This window comes from Eptatretus burgeri, chromosome 4 (assembly GCF_056783735.1).
Source record: "Eptatretus burgeri isolate ZD-2024b chromosome 4, Ebu_testis_v1, whole genome shotgun sequence".
NCBI lineage: Eukaryota > Metazoa > Chordata > Myxini > Myxiniformes > Myxinidae > Eptatretus > Eptatretus burgeri.
In genome coordinates this window covers 27083549-27102267 of record NC_140964.1, presented here as the reverse complement: position 1 = coordinate 27102267, position 18719 = coordinate 27083549, and the positions used below count along the sequence as shown (strand labels likewise).

At 35.2% G+C, this 18719-nt stretch overlaps 1 long non-coding RNA gene and 1 pseudogene across 1 annotated transcript in view; both read left to right on the top strand.

The window, feature by feature from the left end:
- Window positions 1-18719, top strand: part of LOC147027677 (uncharacterized) — a 55074-nt gene that overhangs the window by 19693 nt on the left and 16662 nt on the right. The window lies entirely within an intron of this gene.
- On the top strand, window positions 11218-14685 carry LOC147027678 (uncharacterized; annotated as a pseudogene).

The following is an 18719-nucleotide window of genomic DNA, read 5'->3' as shown; positions in this document are numbered from 1 at the left end:
AAATATTGTCTCAAGTTCCTTTGATGCAAAACATAACTTTCTTTATCATTTCATGCAGTAAGTAGTTTTTCTATCGATTTACCTTTTATATGAAATGACTTGGTAATCACTTAACCATTCTTTTCTTGGACTTTCTTTATCAGAGGCATAAGGTCGGTCTTTATGTTTCTTATGAAGTTCTTCTGGATATTTCAAATCAACCTCAAAATAATATCCAACATCAGCTTCATCCAATTCTTTTTGAGAGGACACAACATTGTCTTGTAAAACTTTTTTCATAATGTTTTTCTTCAACCAATTTAAATTTTCCATCAGGTAAAGATTGAGACATAGCCCACCCATACAAATTGTTAGCATCATAATACATCAAGTAAGAGTTGTCCTCAATCTTATTACTAGGACATGCCCGTACGTACGTGGCCGTACGTGCATGGCCTTACGTGGAAAAAAAAACTTTCAAACCGCGTGCCAGAAACAACAACCACACAGGCCATTCCTTCGCTCTCACGTGGCCATACGTGCATGGCCGTACGTGCAACCTCCCCCCCCCCCAAAAAAAAAACACAAAAAACTTTAAAACAACCACACAGGTCGTTCCTTCACTCTCTTAAACGATGACTGGATTTGGGCATTGTGTTTATCTATAAATGCGCATAAAACATCGAGAAATTATTAGAATACAGTGTCATCACTATCCGGAAGTCCGTACGTTGTAACCCGTAATGGGGAACGGGGCTGAGGATCTCTTCCCCAACGGCCACGCCTATGCAGCAACATGTCCTGTAATTGGTAACTAAATGGCGCATCAGCCACGCCTACGCAGCATTGTGTCCTGTCATTGGTTGGTAAATAAATGGCCATAACTTGGGAAGCACTTGTCCGATTAATATCAAACCTTGAAAAGGCACATACTCAGGTCCCCAGCAATATACCTGGCAAGTTTCAATTAGATCGGACCAGTGGTTGTCGAGAAACATTGGTCACAGACACACACACACACACACACACACACACACACACACACACACACACAGATTGCTGGAATTATGGAAAGGTAATCAGGAAGATATTTGTTATTTGCTTCAGCATATCTCTTGGAACATACTTGAGATATTCCTCCTCTTTTAGCCTTCTCTGTCATGAAAAGCATATCTATATCACTGATTAATTCCAAATTCTGTTTTGTCACTTTTAACACAGCACTCCAAGCCAAACCCAGGGCTGTGTAATAGTGAGTGGGGTCGAATCCATCACAATTTTTATTCTGACAGACTGTTCTAAAAGTTTCAAACACATCAGTCAATAACAATACATCAGTTTTAAGATGCAAATCATGATATTCTCCAAGATTCTTGATATTAAACTTCTCCCAAACCTTTTAAGCTTGTGTATAATCTCTATCAGAAATATGAGTTTTTTCAACTTGCTTTAGAAACTTTCCCTTGAAGGAAGTTGTGTTTCTCTAAACTTTTCAAATGAATCCATGCAGTCATACGGATAAATTCCATATTCCCTTTTGTGATAAGAGATCAATCTCTTCTTGATTTGAGAAATGTGATTTAACATTCGGTAAGTTTTTAATATTTGATGTTAAGTTAGATAATATACTTGTCATAAACTTGTATGTGTCAAGAAATCTGATATGTGTTATGGGGGATGTATGAATTGTTTTTGTGAATGAGATGTATTTGATCTGTGTTCGGAATGGCAGAAATATCTCCAGATGTCTTTGAAAGTTCGTGTATAAATAGATGTGTATCATAGTGAGCATTGATGTGAAGAAAGACAGGAATAAAGTTTGGGGGCTTGCAATTAAGATTACAATGGGAATGAGCTGGACCTCTATATTTTCCAGTAAGATAACAATGATCCCTAACTTTGACCTCTCCCTCAATTTTCTCCTCTCAAATATGACAGATACTGTTCTTTCTAAATTCCTTTTTCTCTCCATTTGTTAATGACATTGGTTTATAGGTTTTAACCATTATTTCTGTTCGTCTTATACAGTCTTTTTCCAATCATCTTTCAAACTCCTCTGAGGCATCTTCTCCTCTACAAAGGTCTAACTTGTGTTCATCATCAACAGATGATTTGATATAACAGATGATTTGAAATATGATATTACAGATTATGTTTTTGATATTTATTTGTGTATGATTTATTTGGATTTGGACAAACAGTATCTATCTTTTCAAGGTTACTTTCAAAATCAGCATATATCACAAACGGATGTTTTATAGATTTGTTAAAATCTTTGAATGATATGCTTTTGAACCTGCTTTTGTGAAACTGATTAGGGTTGATTTATGATTGCCACGATATTTTGAATGTTGTTTTAATCATTCTTTTGTATGAAAGAAGTTGAGACATCGCTTACAAGGATACGTTTTACATTTTCTCTTGTATAGTTGTGATTTAGTTAATCTTGATAATTTTTTGATGAAAGCATAATGTGATTTTTCCTTTGAAGTAAAGTAAAGAGAAGGTCAATGTGTGTTTCATCATTTTTATAGTTGTTTGAAATTTTTAATCTCTGAACTTTGTTTGTATCCGTTAATCCATATACATTAACAGATAGATTATTCATTTTCTCAAATTTAAGAATATCTCTCAATGACATTGGAAACTTTAAATCTTTAACATTTAATGTATTCTCGTATTTCTTATAATGTTGAACCCTTTCAGGTTTCCATTGTTGAGGATGTAAGTGAGCAAGAACAGACCATAGAAAACATTTATTATCTTTGTTTTGAATATTTACAACTGCTTTCTTAAGTTTTATCTCTTTTGGTAAATCAATATAAGAAGAGGCTTAAAGAGGATCTGATTTTAAGATGTGTATATCTAAAAAGATTATTTTGTAATCGCAAATCCACGACCTACTGCAGTGTTATCAACATCTTGTTCTTATCTCTGGAGTTCATCGTAAACATCACCTCTTACAAAATCTTGAAATGATGAGATAAAGTGAGGGTTTGTCCTCATACAGGGAGTAGTTTCATCACCTTCTCTTACCATGTTCAATTTTACTCCCAGATATAACTTAAAAGTTTTCCTTTCACTTCATATTTTTTTAATTATAGTTTCAACACTTTGTTTAACCATATCAACAGCTTCAATGATTGAAGATGGTCCAGGGTCTTGAAAGTGAAACAATCTTATTTTTATATGTCCTTAAAATGCCCCATCAGTGTTTTCAATGGAGAATTTAGTGGCACCTTCCCTTTCATAATTGTTCTTGTGCTTGCATGATTGAAGGTGTTTATTATAATTTTTTGTAAGAATATCATTATCACATCTATCACAATGTTTTGTTTCTTGGTCAAGTGGAGATATTTGTCTGAAAAGATTGAATGTATGTTTGTTGGTTTGAAGGTGTTTTTTATAACATATATTCATGATTAGAAACACCGGGCGTAGTGGCATGCGCCTGTAATCCGGCTACTCGGAGGCTTGGGTTGGAGGAGCGCTTGAGGACAGGAGCTCTGCGCTGGGCCGTGCTATGAGGGGGTGTAGGGCAGCCCGGAATCATAGCGAAACCCAATCCTTATCCCTGTGTCATAAGAGGCGACCAGGGTTGCGTCAGGAAGGGCATCCAGCGTAAAACCTGTGCCAAATCAGTATGTGGATCATAAAGGATGATCCACTGTGGTGACCCCTAACAGGAGCAGCCGAAAGAAGAAGAAGATATTCATGATTACAAACGTCTCAGTATGTTGTATTCACCATATTTATATAACAAAATTTTGCTTAAAATAAAAAAATTTTTGATGAAAATTCAGTTTAATTTATAGGTGAATCTGTGCTTAAAACCATTTTATCCTCCAACTTTTTTCACTTTATAAATACAATGTATCAAGACACAAAAGACAAGTTTCAATCAATCTCTTCATTTATAAAAGATACTGAGAAATATGTTGAGGATGTAAAATTGAATAAAGATAAATAAAACAACTATGGATAAAAACAATTATGGTGAATAATATGAGTGCTTCAATTTCCTTCAGTGGAAGGGCTTTTAATATATTTGGAAGAACATCAATTGAAGTAGCTCCAACAAAAGTTTCTCCTCTCCTTCTGGCAACATATTCAAAACTAGAAAAAGCAATGAAACAAGAAAAAGTGTCAAAAAAGAAAAACCTCATGGATGAAGCTTTAGAAAGAAAAGATAAGACCATCTGAAATATGCAAGGAGAAATTTGTATTTTTTTCAACAACCCAAAAGATGTAAATCTTGATGAAATAAAGGATGTTAATATATCAGGTGAAATGACATTTCGTTCAAAAGTAGTTTAGGACCATTTTAAAATTACCCTTAATATAAAAAATGTCGTAGTTGAATCTGTTAATGAAAAAAAGTACATAGATATAGATGGTAATGTTTTTTTTCGACTAATTTAATATGAGTCATTATTCAAGTGAAGATTATGAGAGTGATAATAGTATCTCTGTTGGAACAGAAGACAGTTATGATACTGAGAGTTTGTGTTCAAACGATAGTTATGACAGTAGTTTTACAGATGATTGTGAAAGCTCCAATGAAAGTACTGAAGATGATACCAAAGATGAATTTTATTTGAAGTAAAGTTTTGCTTTATAAATATGAATTGTTTACCAGATTTTGAGCCTCTTGAATTTCCTTATTCTCCACATGACAAATTTGAGAATTGTCCTGTGTATGAAAGACGGGGATGAAACAGAGTCAAAAGCCTATAAGCAATGTATATTCTCTGATTATCTTCTAATTAATGACAATAAATAACATAAAAAGGAATATAATTCTTTGAGATTTACACCAAAAATGAATTACTTTACAATATTGATTCGAGAAATGAATGTAAAGTATGAGGGTGATAATACTCCTTTTCTTACAAGAGGAGACTGAACAAATGACGACCATGTTTCGTGGATTAATGATTTATATTATTAACGATTGTCATTTTCAGGGAAATATCAGCACAAGATATTGTATAAATTGGATTATCTTGAAATTAAACCTGAATTTAGGATAAAACATAGAGTTTTGAAAAAAGCCAATAAAAAATTTAATAACCTGTTTTCCAAATATATAAATGAATGATTTTTTACCCATTTGGGAAAATAAGATAAAATTTAACAACCATAAAAATCTTCCAAATGTCTCATAGTTGGTTCAAGCAGGTGTGGAAAAACCTGCTTACTTTTAAAGATGCTCCTTACTCCCAACTTTTTAGATTATGATAATTTAATAATTTTCACAAAGTCAAGTTTTCAACCTGAGTATCAACTACTCTCACAAGGTTTTAATACTGGTCTTCAAAAAGAAGACATAATCGGTTTATTTATACTTCAAAACAAACTAAATGATTACAACATTGAAGATATAATACAACTACTTTGTGATGCACAGAGATTTAAAAGAAAGCAAAGCCGTTAACTTGTATTCTTCGTGATAATATGGATGATATACCTTCTCCCCAAGATTTGGAAAAATCAAAAAAGAACCTCGTTCTCTTTGATGATTGGGTTAATGAGAGAAACCAAATGGTAATGGATGATTAGCTACGACACAAGAGGGAGACATTCTTCTTGTAATTGTATTTATCTTAGTCAATCATACTTTCAACTCCCTCGTCGCTCAATAAGAAACAATGCTAATACTTTTATTTTATTCAAGTTAAATTCAAGAGAAATAAACTATTTTTGGAGAGACAATTGTTCTACATTATGTAGTAAAAATGAATTTGGGGATTACATGAAGCACACGACTGAAAAATATAAAAATATTGTTGTGAAACAAGATGAGGTATTAAAAGATATATTTTTTTTATTTTATTAACAATTATATATATATATATATAAATGACAACTATTATTATAAATCTTGTGGGCAAATCTGCTTCTGGAAAAAACTTTCATAAATCAAGGTTCTTGAATGGTACAAATGAAAATATTGGAAATTTTCTTAAAAACCACCATGTGATTTGTATTGTATCTACAACAACCAGAGCAATGTGACCAGGACAAGTAGAAGGTGAAGATTATTACTATATTCAGTGGAGGAACATATGCGATTGAAGAATGAAGGTCAAATATTTGAGGAGGTTTCTCTTGGAACAACAAAATATTCACATTGCAAGAGTGAGTTAAGGAATCTAAAATCTGGTGGTCTTGGGATATTAGAAACTAATCCAGAAGGAATGAGACAAATTATTAAACATCTGAGTGGTAATGGAGTTAAGATTTTATCATTCGGTTTTGATGTTGATGAAACTGAACGCAAACGTATGAAAAGCAGAGATACAAGTATAAGTCAAGAAGAAATTACAACTCGTATCAATGTTAATAAAGAATTTGATGAAATATTTAAAGAAAAGGATTTATCTGAACACATCTACTTTAATGATGAAGAAAAGGAAAATTTCCCTGTTGGCCTTTATAATTCAGTGAATTATATTTTCCAATAAATAAATGGATGCGAAAGAAAGAGCAAGAAGATTTAAGAAACATCAAGAGTTGGTTTCAAAAGTTGTAAAACAACAGGAAGACATAAAGACGAAATGCAGACAGAAACTAACGGGTGAAGAAGCATTTGAAAGAAAACAAGATAAATTTTTTTAACCACTTTTAAAAACTGCTGAAAAAAAAAATTGTAGATGCTTCCACAGTTCCCACAATAGAATATCCTCCTAAAAAACTTCAAATGTTAAAAGCTTTCAGTCAAATGGCGGAGGAAGAATTAGAGCATATAGGAGAATTAGAATATGATGATGAAGGATTATTTCAACAACTGGAAGAGATTAATCAACCCCCTGATTATATTGTGAAGGCTCTTCAAAACAATGAATATTCAGTTGATTCAATAAACAAAGCAGGACTCATTCCAACAGAACAACCAGCAATATTTCATCTTGTTCAAGAAAAGGGATTGATATTTAATGATGAATTTAGGTTCTTGAGTTCTGCTCAACCCCCTGCTAAACCAACTCTGAGGTTAACGTTTCTTCTTACAAAGTATGGAAAACAAGGTTCAACTGTGAGGGATGAATCACAGTATTTTGATAAACCATTGGATATGAAAAATAAGGATGATAGAGTATATATTGATATGCTGGACTCTCTTAATTATGGGGTTAGTCCATCTGGTAAAAGTAGGAAGAATGAGAAGGAGAAACACATTATTCAGACTTTAAGTATGCTTGCTTCAGGTGTTAGTTTTCTTCCAAATGGCCCATCACAATTAGTTTATCGACTGTTATTGCTGTTCGGTAGTAAGAAGGCTGGAAATAACAATTGTTTTAATGAAGCATCAGCCATTTTAGACCAGTTGATGAACATGAAAATAATTAATAAATGTCAATATAAAGACATTTTATCCCATATTAAATATGATGAGAAGCACAATCCTAGTTTTAATTTCACAACAAGCGAGCAGACATCTTCATTTCCATACCCACTACAATTTGACGCAACAAAAGAATATGAGGTGTCTTTATTGTCTAAGGAAACTTTTATTGTCTAAGGAAAAATAACAGTTTCACCCGGAGCATATGAGATTTCTCAAATATCTTCCAAAATTGCTCGCCTCATGAAAGAACAGGGTGATGAACCAAAACGATTGTTATACATATTCAAAAACATACTTCAAAATCAACGATTAAACTTAAAAATAACTACAAGGTTGATTTCACAATTGATAATTAATTCATTTCGAGAGTTATTAGATTTCTCCCCAAAAAAGATTGAAACTAATGGGACATTTTACAGTCATAATGGCATTCAAATATCCTCAGGAATAAATTCGGTATTAATTCACTGTGATTTGATTGATGGCACTTATAATGATGGAATAAGAACAAATACAATATTTTAATTCAGTGCATACTCAACCCCAATTGGTTATAAATTCAAAATGCATCCCAAAAATCTCGTTTATCTTTCTGTGTCAGGAAAAACCTTTTACAGAGTAAATTTTGGGATAACCGACCAAGATAATCGCATGATTTCTTTTAATGGAGAAATTATATCCATCAGAATTCACCAACATGAAGTTTTCCATTAAATAAATACGATGGTTATTGTGAGGAAACACGAGTTGGGAAAATATAAATGTTCCTTTCCTTTCCCCATACTACAAGGGTGAAGGTATGTATCTTGGTGGAGGATACCATAAACCTAAGAGACAAAGGGGTGCAAGACAATTTAGAAAAAAATGAGATGTGGTAATTGATATTCGAATTGGTATAGGTTCATCTATTCTTAAACATAGAAACCTAAATGGTTCAACTGCTTCTGCTGTGGGAAATGTAGTGGGTGCTATAAAGAGTATAGAAGATGCCCAAAAGGAATCTCATAAATTGCAAGCAATAAAAGAAATGAAGAAAGGCAAAACTCGGTTGTCTCCCCAAGAATGACAGAAAATAATTCAAATACTTGGGTCAGGGTTTCAAAAGTTTTAACATCTTTTTTCCTAAATAAATACAAGGATGGAAGCAATTGATAGTATCTATGATTTGGATGATGCCATTGTCATCTTAAACTCCACTAAAAAAGAAGACTACTTCAAGGTAAATGCCTTAACTGGAACAGACTGGGATACAAATGGAACAAAAAGTTTTGAAATAAATAATCAACAAACATTTGAATCCAGCCAAAAGTTTCTTGTTGTGTAAATTTACATCCACGAAGGCTGCGAATACCACAAACGCTACACTCGTAAATGAATTCTTCTGGAAAATGTTTGATAGTGTTTGTTTGTATATTGGAACACAAGAAGTTGAAGCGGTTGATTATGTCTCTGCTACATCTGAAATGATGAAATTTACACAATATTCATTTAGTGATAGAATGGGAAAGGGAGCTTTCGAAAGATTTATTCCTGATATGGCAACAGGAATAAACACTGACCCTGGATATAGTCAAAGGAAAGGAATGTATAATGATGATACAAAAGCAAGAAATAGTTTGACTGTGGCAGTTCCTCTTAAAGGTATATTTGGATTTTGTGATCATGATAAAGGCCTATCTGGTCTTAAAATTAGATTTCAACTGCAAAGTAATGATAATGAAAATATATTGCTTTTTGGTGTGGCTCATGCTTTTGCTGCTCAGAATAAATTTCTAATTGATGAAATTAGTTGGTATATAAGTGAATACTCCTCATCTTAAAACAGAAGAGATGTTGAATAGAAGACTTAACTCAAAGAAACCACTCAATGTATCTGAACCGTAAAATAAGAGCCACTTACATTAAACTGAACTTACATTTATCCATTATGTATATCCACTTACATGTATCCGTTAAACTGAACCAAACCACTTACACATGGAATTTGGGTGTTCTGGAAGGAAAGCAACGATATCTGTGGCTCATTTTTTTTTAAACCAGATGGTGATACTGCTATTGATAAGAATAATGCATTGAGTGATAATGCTAAGGTGAAACAACTTCGCGTTTCTCTTGATGGAACATTTTATCCACGAGATAGATTGGAAATTAATTGGGGAAAAAATGATTATGCTGAACCATCAAGTCTTACCAAAAGGTGTGTGAAAGCAATGGAAATAAAGAACCCATTTTGGATATGACAGCATTTAAAAGTCTGCATACAATCTCTGCGATTGACCTGAGTTCTCAAAAGGAAACTACAACGTCTAATCGAGTGGATACTTCCCTATACATTGAAGGAGAAGAGAGTGAAGAAGTTGATACATATTGTTTGCTTTTGGAAGAAACTGAATTACAGAAGATTAATACAGATAATGGTGTTATGATTAGTCTCACATAATTTTTTTGATAAAAAATGAGTAGTTAAGTGCCAACTGGGGAATATGTTAATCAAATCAATCTTCATTAACTATCATCTTGTATTCAAAATCAAAAGCCTTGTATGATTAATGTTAATACAAGTCAGAGAAAAGGAGCAGTAAGAATTGATGTTTTGCTCACAAGAGAACAGGTGAGAATCTTGAACGACACTGGCTCACTTAAAATTAAAATGTCAAAACCAATGTTGAAGAAATATTCAATAAGAGAGATGAGTGGAGGATTTCTCCCATTTCTAATTCCTTTATTTGCTGGTTTAAGTGTGGTTGGAGCATTGACGGGTGGTATTTCAGCAGCGGTGAAAACTGCCAACGAAAGGAAGGCTCAACTCTGAGCTCAAAAATAGTTGGAAAGACGTAACAAAGAGTTGGAGAAATAAATTAGTGGAAGTGGTGTCATTGTAGATTTTGCTGAAAAACTTGAAAGTTTACCTGATAAAGCAAGATTGTTAGTTGGAGATATGCTTTCTTCTATTGCACAGGCAGGTGTAAAATTAACTAAAAGAGGTAATGGATTATATCTTTCTAATAAATAAATGAGCATTGATGAGTGGTTTAAAGAATTTGGAAAGAATACATCAAACTTAGAACTTATCAAATATTGTAAGAAATTAAAATTTCATAATGTGGTTATTTGTACGAGAGATGAATTTACAAACGTGTCAAAACATACAAATAATATCATTATGAACTTCGAAGATAATAATGGGAACGGTTCTCATTGGGTTTGTATTTTTAATAGTCAAGACAAATATTATTTTGATAGTTATGGTCTTCCACCACCTGTTGAAGTTACAAAATTCTTACAGAATGATGTTGATCAAACATTTCAAGTCCAATAATTAAATTCCACGTGTTGTGGTCAATTATGTCTATATGTGTTATTTCAACTCAACAAAAATAAAATTTTATGACATTATTTTTAATCTAATATAAATTACTGATGTTGGTAAAGATGGTTCTATCTTTGGTGTATCCCAAGAACTGGATATTGATTTATCAAATTATTACACAAAGGCACAGGCTGAACGACAGAAATATAGTGCAGCAACAAATATTAATATGAAAAATGTTTATAAATTAATCAATTATCCAAGCCCGATTGACGCGAATGACTTGGTGAGGTTAAGTGATTTATCACAATACATATCCTTAAATAAAACGGCACGTTTTGTTAAAGGAGTAGAATTTATTAAATTCAATTATCTGCTTTGTTTTGAATTTTATAAAGAAGGAAGTATAGTTAATATGAGAATAGAGAAATGGAGGTATAATATGTGTGATTTAGGATGTAATTGGTCTTTTTCATTAAACCTAGAAGACCTCCATGATTTTTATCAGTCTCGTAAAGAAGAATATTTTCCTCTTGGTAAGAATCAGGAGATAAGTGGAAGCACAATTAGCAAACAACAAATACACGATTTTAGAAATAGGAAATTATATGATGGTGAAGCAATAGTTTATATGGCAAAGAAGGAAGGAAATTGGATAATTATACAAAGTCGAGGAATACAAACTGATTTAACAACAGGAAGACGGGGTGGTATTATGTGTCATCATATTAATCTGTCATATATTTCTGATACACAAATGACAGCAAGAAGGCTTCAATAAAATTGTAATTTTTGCATTCAAGGATACCTTAAAGAAAAGGGTGTTAGATTTTACTTTCCTTATGAAATTGAACAGATACACGGGCATTTTAAAATTAAGAACTGGCCTTATACTGATATTTTAAAACCTATAAATAGAGACTTGATTAAAATATTAAATAAAAATGAACTTCTAAAGGTGATAAAATATAAAACTCTTTCAGAAATCATCAACAAATCTTATTGGTTTCCCATTATAAGAAAAAGAATTGTGGATTCAAGAGTATCGCAAAATCCAGATGAATATATGTATGATATTCTCTGGGGTGAAAGTGGTTCAAGGATTGCAAGGGATGGGGAAGGAATTGAAGAAACTGAGACAAGAGAGGAAGAAGAGAGAGAAGGAGGAGAGGGAGAAGAGAGAGAAGGAGGAGAGGGAGAAGAGGGAGAAGGAGGAGATGGATAAGAGAGAGAAGGAGGAGAGGGAGAAGAGAGAGAGAAGGAGGAGAGGGAGAAGAGAGAGAGAAGGAGGAGAGGGAGAAGAGAGAGAAGGAGGAGAGGGAGAAGAGAGAGAGAGAGAGAGAGGGAGAGAGAGAGAGAGAGAGAGAGAGAGAGAGAGAAGGGGGAGAGGGAGAAGGGGGAGGAAAGAGAGAGAATAAATAAATATAAAAATATGGAAACCAGTGACATTATAAAAAAGATCAAAGGTCTTACAGAAAATAAATCAATCTCAATGCACTGAGGAGGAAAACAAAGAATTGGCAAGTCTAATAGAAATATATGCGTCAAGAGTATTAACATCGATTTCAGGGAGAAGATTCAAACGAGAAAGTGGAGATAAAGAAGAGAAAGAAGGAAAATATTATATTATTGATGATGTTGGTGTAATTGACTTTGTTTAAAGTTTTCCATTTTTTTTTTCTTAAATAAACTGAGGAGAGAGTGAAGACATTTCTAAGGATTCTTTATGTTTTAAAAATTAAGATTCAAATGTGCATGTTGGAAACTAAAAAGGTTTTCGCACTCTGTCGGAATTTTTCACATAAATAAATGAGTTATTTTCTCAAATGTAAAAAGAAAACCGAGAGTAAAAATATCTCGTATGTTAAAAGTAAAAATAATAGGGTTATACAAAAAGGTACATGTTCAGTGTGTGGCTCAAAATATAGTGAATTCATCACCAAATACAAACGAGGGGGAGATACACAAAAGTTTTTATCAGGAAGTAAATTTACAACAACTGGAATACCAGGGGAATTACATCTACCAGGCTACTCTTTCTGTGGTCCAGGAACAAACTTGAATAAAAGATTAGATGAGGCTGACATTCCTAAACCGTGGAGCAAACCTATCAAGAGGGTTGATGAAGTGTGTGTGTGTGTGTGTGTGTGTGTGTGTGTGTGTGTGTGTGTGTGTGTGTGTGGGTGTGTGTGTGTGTGTGTGTGTGTGTGTGTGTGTGTGTGTGTGTGTGTGTGTGTGTGTGTGTGTGTGTGTGTGTGTGTGTGTGTGTGTGCATGAAGCATGATATTGATTACGGGAATAACACGACTTTGGAAGAAAAACATGAAGCCGATAGAGAAATGTTGTATAATTTGTCTCTGATACAAAATCCAACCTTGAGAGAAAAAGTTGAAAGGTTCATCGTGAAGAAGATGATCAGTGCTAAATTGAAACTTGGGCTTGGAAAATCAAAAAACTTATCGGCTCTAATGATGTCATTAAGATTGAAGAGCAATTAGCTGATGAATTACATAAACCAATCATCACAAAGTTTCATAGAAGGAAGGTTTATTCCAAGGAAGTTGATTATATCTGGTCCGCTGATTTAATTGAACTCATTAATGATGAGGGGTCCGAGTATGCTTTAACCGTTATTGATTTTAGTAGATATGCGTGGGTTATTCCTTTGAAAAACAAAACAGGTAATACTCTTTTGTTAGCTTTCCAACAGATATTCAATAAAAGCAAGAGAAAAACCTCAAAAATTGTGGACTGATGAGGGTACAAAGTTCTATAACAAAACATTTATGAATTTTCTTTAAAATAACGATATTTCATTATACAGCACCTTTAATGAAGGAAAAGCGGTTGTTCTTGAGTGTTTTAATCGCACTTTAAAAGAGAGACTATAGAAAAAATTCACTCAACTTGGTTCTCAACATTGGTTATCTTTAATTCAGGACATTGTCGATAAGTACAATGATACGATTCATACCTCAACGAAAATTAAGTCATCAGATACATTTACAAAATTAATATATGAAAAGAGATTAATGTCAGAAAGCCAAAGTTCAAAGTTGGTGATATTGTAAGAATATAGAGGTGGAAATCTCGTTTTGAAAAAGGTTATACCAAGCGATGGACAAATGAACTTTTTTAAATTGTTGATGTTGTCGGTGCAGTTCCTTGGACTTTCAAATTATGTGATTTAAAGGGGGAAGAGATTTTAGGTTCATTTTATGCACAGGAATTACAAAAGACAAAGTTAAATTGAAAAAAAAACCCTTGAACTTACAAATTATGTGATTTAAAGGGGGAAGAGATTTTAGGTTTATTTTATTCACAGGAATTACAAAAGATAAAGATAAATTGAAAAAAAAATTTTTTGACTCCACCCTTTTTTAAACTCCGCCCCTTTTAATTCTACCCACACAACCCACGTAAACCCCACCCACAAAAGCCACATCTGCACAAGCTCCACCCCACATAAGCCACATCTGCACAAGCCCCACCCATGCAAACCCCACTCACACAAACCCCGCCCACACAAACCCCACCCACATAAGCCACATCCACATCCATCATACCCACATAATTAGTGATTACTTTATTAGTTCCTCACACACAACATGTTTATTTGATTAAAAAAAATGCTCCACCCATACAAGCCACATCCACACATACCCCATACACACAAGCTCCACCCACACAAGCCCCACACACACAAGCCCCACCCACACAAGTCCCACCCGCCCACACAAGCTCCACCCACACAAGCCCCACCCACACAAGTCCCACCCCCCCACAAAAGATCCACCCACACAACCACTACCCACCCACACAAGCCCCACCCCCTGTGCACCCCCACCCTTGACCCACCACCCCTCTCATCCCACCCCCACCCTTCCCCACACACACACGGGGAGAGGGATGAGGGGGGTGGTGGGTCGTTGGGGGAGCGCACCTACCCCCCCAACCCACCCCCCCACTCCCCCTCCTCTTTACATCTCCTTTATTCTTTTTTTTTAATTCAAAATCAGATAATTACAAGGAAAGCATGTATGATTAAACAAAAGTAAAAACATTGAACAAAATCTTTTTTAGCAGCAGTCTGATGGTTTGTGATTTTGAAACTCTGTCAACATATTCTGTTCAAAACAAAGAGTGAAGAACCAATTAGGGGATATAAAGATGATTATATCATGATATTAATAAAATAATAAATATAACATTTACCTCCAGAAGATTGAGTGTCGTGTCAGATTCCTCCACAAGATTAAGTTGTGTGTTTGGTTCATCCAGACAGGTGTTTAAACTGAATAAATATTAATAATAATAATTATGAGTCAACACTCAAGAGAAATATAGACAGAGACATAGAGACAGAGGGAGAGAGCGACAGAGAGAGACAAAGACAGAGACACACACAGACACACACATAGACACACACAGACAGAGACAGAGGGATAATTTCTCACCTTTGACTCGACTCATTCAACGTCAGAGGACGTGAGAGGACTTCTTTCCAGACAACAATAATGTCATTCAATTCTCTTCTGAATGATTGAATGTCTTTAAGGAAGACATTCATTTTTTGCCATTCCTCGTGATATTCAAAGGCCTCAGTTTCCAGATCAGTTATCACAATGTTCTTCTTGGGGACAACCTGTTCGAAAAAAAACATACAATAATTATTGGTTGTATCGTGATTTAATTCTGTATAAAACAACAAATAATGAATTTGTTTAAGGATCTCACCTCTCATCTTGTGAAACTATTGATCTGCAAGGTTGGAGTACTCTTCAAAATACTCAATTCTCTGAATAAAACAAAGTTTGCGTTTGGCAATAAATAGTCCGAGTTGATGACATCATGGGAGATTACACAACAATGGGTTTTTCCGGGTGTGTCTCATAAAGGAAATGACTTCGGGATATTTTTTTGGCTTGGTTCAGGTGTGAGGGCTGAAATAGAGTTTTTATCTTTTCTCTCATTTAAAACTTACTTTAAAATATATTCTTTTTATTAAAAGTTGTTTTTGTTTACTTTTAGCTAAATTTTGTTCTGTTCGTGTTCTGATGATTTAGATATAACCATGAGAGACATGGGCACAGAATACTTCCTCATTTTCACAGCACGATTGTGCTCTTAAAGGCACTTACCAATTTTACAGAACCGAAGGAGGGATAGTGAACTTCCCTTTCTTTCGCACTTGAAGAGATAGAGTGAATATACTCAATGGAAATGAATGTTAAATGAAAATTAAATGAGGCAATTTTACATTTGCTTGGATGGGAGGGAAGGGGATAGGTGGGGAGAAAAATGAGTCCTATTTTGAGCTTTTGGGGCTTGGGTCAGAAAGTTTTTTTTCCCTTTTCCCCATTCATTTCAATGGGCGTCCCAGAAACCCAATTTATCGTGTGTGTGTGTGTGTGTGTGTGTGTGTGTGTGTGTGTGTGTGTGTGTGTGTGTGTGTGTGTGTGTGTGTGTGTGTGTGTGTGTGTGTGTGTGTGTGTGTGTGTGTGTGTGTGTGTGTGTGTGTGTATATATATATATGTATATATATATATATATATATATATATATATATATATATATATATATATATATATATATATATATATATATATATATATATATATGTATATATATATATATATGAGGTGTGTTCAAAAAGTATCCAACCTTAATTTGTCATGCGTAAACAAATGAAGCTTGGGGGGCGTGGTTTGGTGCACGTATGTAGGCGATCCTAATCCGTATGTGTGAATATTTTCCCGCCTGCAGAAGCTATCAGTCGCCGACAGGTCGCCGATGAGTGAGGAAGTGTAAGTGAGCGCCGTCGGATTTCCGTTTTTGACAAAATGACGGATCACTGTGGTCTCATTGCCAGTGATCACTGTGTTGAAGAAGTTGGGATCGCTGTTCAGTCTCCAGCATGTCCTGTGCGATCTCCAAACGGAGTTGCTTCTGCTCGATCGTTACCAGCTTTGGTACGAACTTCGCTGAGATTCTCTTTAAGCCCAAATCCTCAGTCACAATGGAATGAACGGATCCAATGCTGACGCCCGCCTCGTCTGCAAGTTCTCTGATCGTGATTCGACGATCCTGCATCACCAGGGTCCTCACTTGGTCAATGACGATCTCATTTCGGGAGGTTGAGGGCCTACCAGAACGTGCTTCACTTTCCACTGATGTGTGACCATCTTTGAAGTGGTTGTACTACTCTTTTATCTGTGTGGTGCCCATTGCTTTGTTCCCGAAGGCCTGTGGAATCTTGCGGATCGTTTCCACTTGGTAATCGCCAAGCTTTACACAAAATTTGATGCAGTTGCGTTGTTCAAGTTTTTCCGTCATTTTGTCAAAAACGAAAATCTGACGGCGCTCACTTACACTTCCTCACTCATCGGCGGTCTGTCGGCGACTGACAGCTTCTGCAGGCAGGAAAATATTCACACATACGGATTAGGAATGCCTACATACATGCACCAAACCACGCCTCCCTCGCTTCATTTGTTTACGCACAAAAATTAAGGTTGGATACTTTTTGAACACACCTCGTATATACACACAGTGTGGAGTGTGGGACGGATCAATCATTTATATAATCCTCGCCACCTAGGTGTCGTCGGTTTGGTGAGAGCTGATTGGCTATTCTCTCCATTCACAGGTGAAAAATGTGGGTGGGTCTTTCTTTATTTATATATTGACTGCTTTTGACGTTTGCACGTGGTACATGATTGGGAGCTTCATTGGTATGCATTGCTATTTACTCTATCACTGATGATTCGGCAAAAAGTGATGAAAACAGTCCGGTAGCTGATGGGTATGAAGCATTGGGATTCTCATGTGCGTACGAAGTGTGAACGTCTTTATAGTTGCTGAGGAACTCTGGGAAGTGTTCAAAACCGCATAGCACTTACCTTGTGTAAGTCTCCTTGGGTTGCTTTATGCAGCTCCTTGGGCTGGAGGAGTGTGGAATGGGTCAATGTGTATATATATATATATATATATATATATATATATATATATATATATATATATATATATATATATATATATATATATATATATATACATATATACATATATATACACATATATATATATATCTATACATATATATATACATATATATATATATATATATATATATATATATATATATATATATATATATATATATATATATATATATATATTGTGACAGGTTTCAGAACCCGATCTGATGAATGCATCCACACAACCAGGTCCTCAGACAGTTATTTCCGTCAATGCATGTTCAGGATAGACCCACCCCATGCTTAGTGGGATTTTAAATGTGATGCGTTGAGAAGAGTAAAGAACAGATCCCCTCTCTTAAGGGAAGCTTTTCTCTTTACGACAGACATATTTATGCATGCCATTTCTTTCACGGACGCCAACTCCCGCCTTTTTCCAGCGACATTAACACACATTTCTTTCACGGACGCCGAGACCCGCCTTTTTCCAGTGACATTAACACACATTTCTTTCACGGACGCCGAGACCCGCCTTTTTCCAGTGACATTAACACACATTTCTTTCACGGACGCCGAGACCCGCCTTTTTCCAGCGACATTGACAAACATTTCTTTCACGGACGCCGAGACCCACATTTTTCCAGTGACATTAACACACATTTCTTTCACGGACGCCGAGACCCGCCTTTTTCCAGCGACATTGACACACATTTCTTTCACGGACGCCAACTCCCGCCTTTTTCCAGCGACATTAACACACATTTCTTTCACGGACGCCAAGACCCGCCTTTTTCCAGCAACATTGACACAGATTTCTTTCACGGACGCCAAGACCCGCCTTTTTCCAGCGACATTGACAAACATTTCTTTCACGGACGCCAAGACCCGCCTTTTTCCAGCGACATTCACACACATTTCTTTCACGGACGCCAACTCCCGCCTTTTTCCAGCGACATTGACAAACATTTCTTTCACGGACGCCAAGACCCGCCTTTTTCCAGCGACATTAACACACATTTCTTTCACGGACGCCGAGACCCGCCTTTTTCCAGCGACATTAACACACATTTCTTTCACGGACGCCGAGACCCGCCTTTTTCCA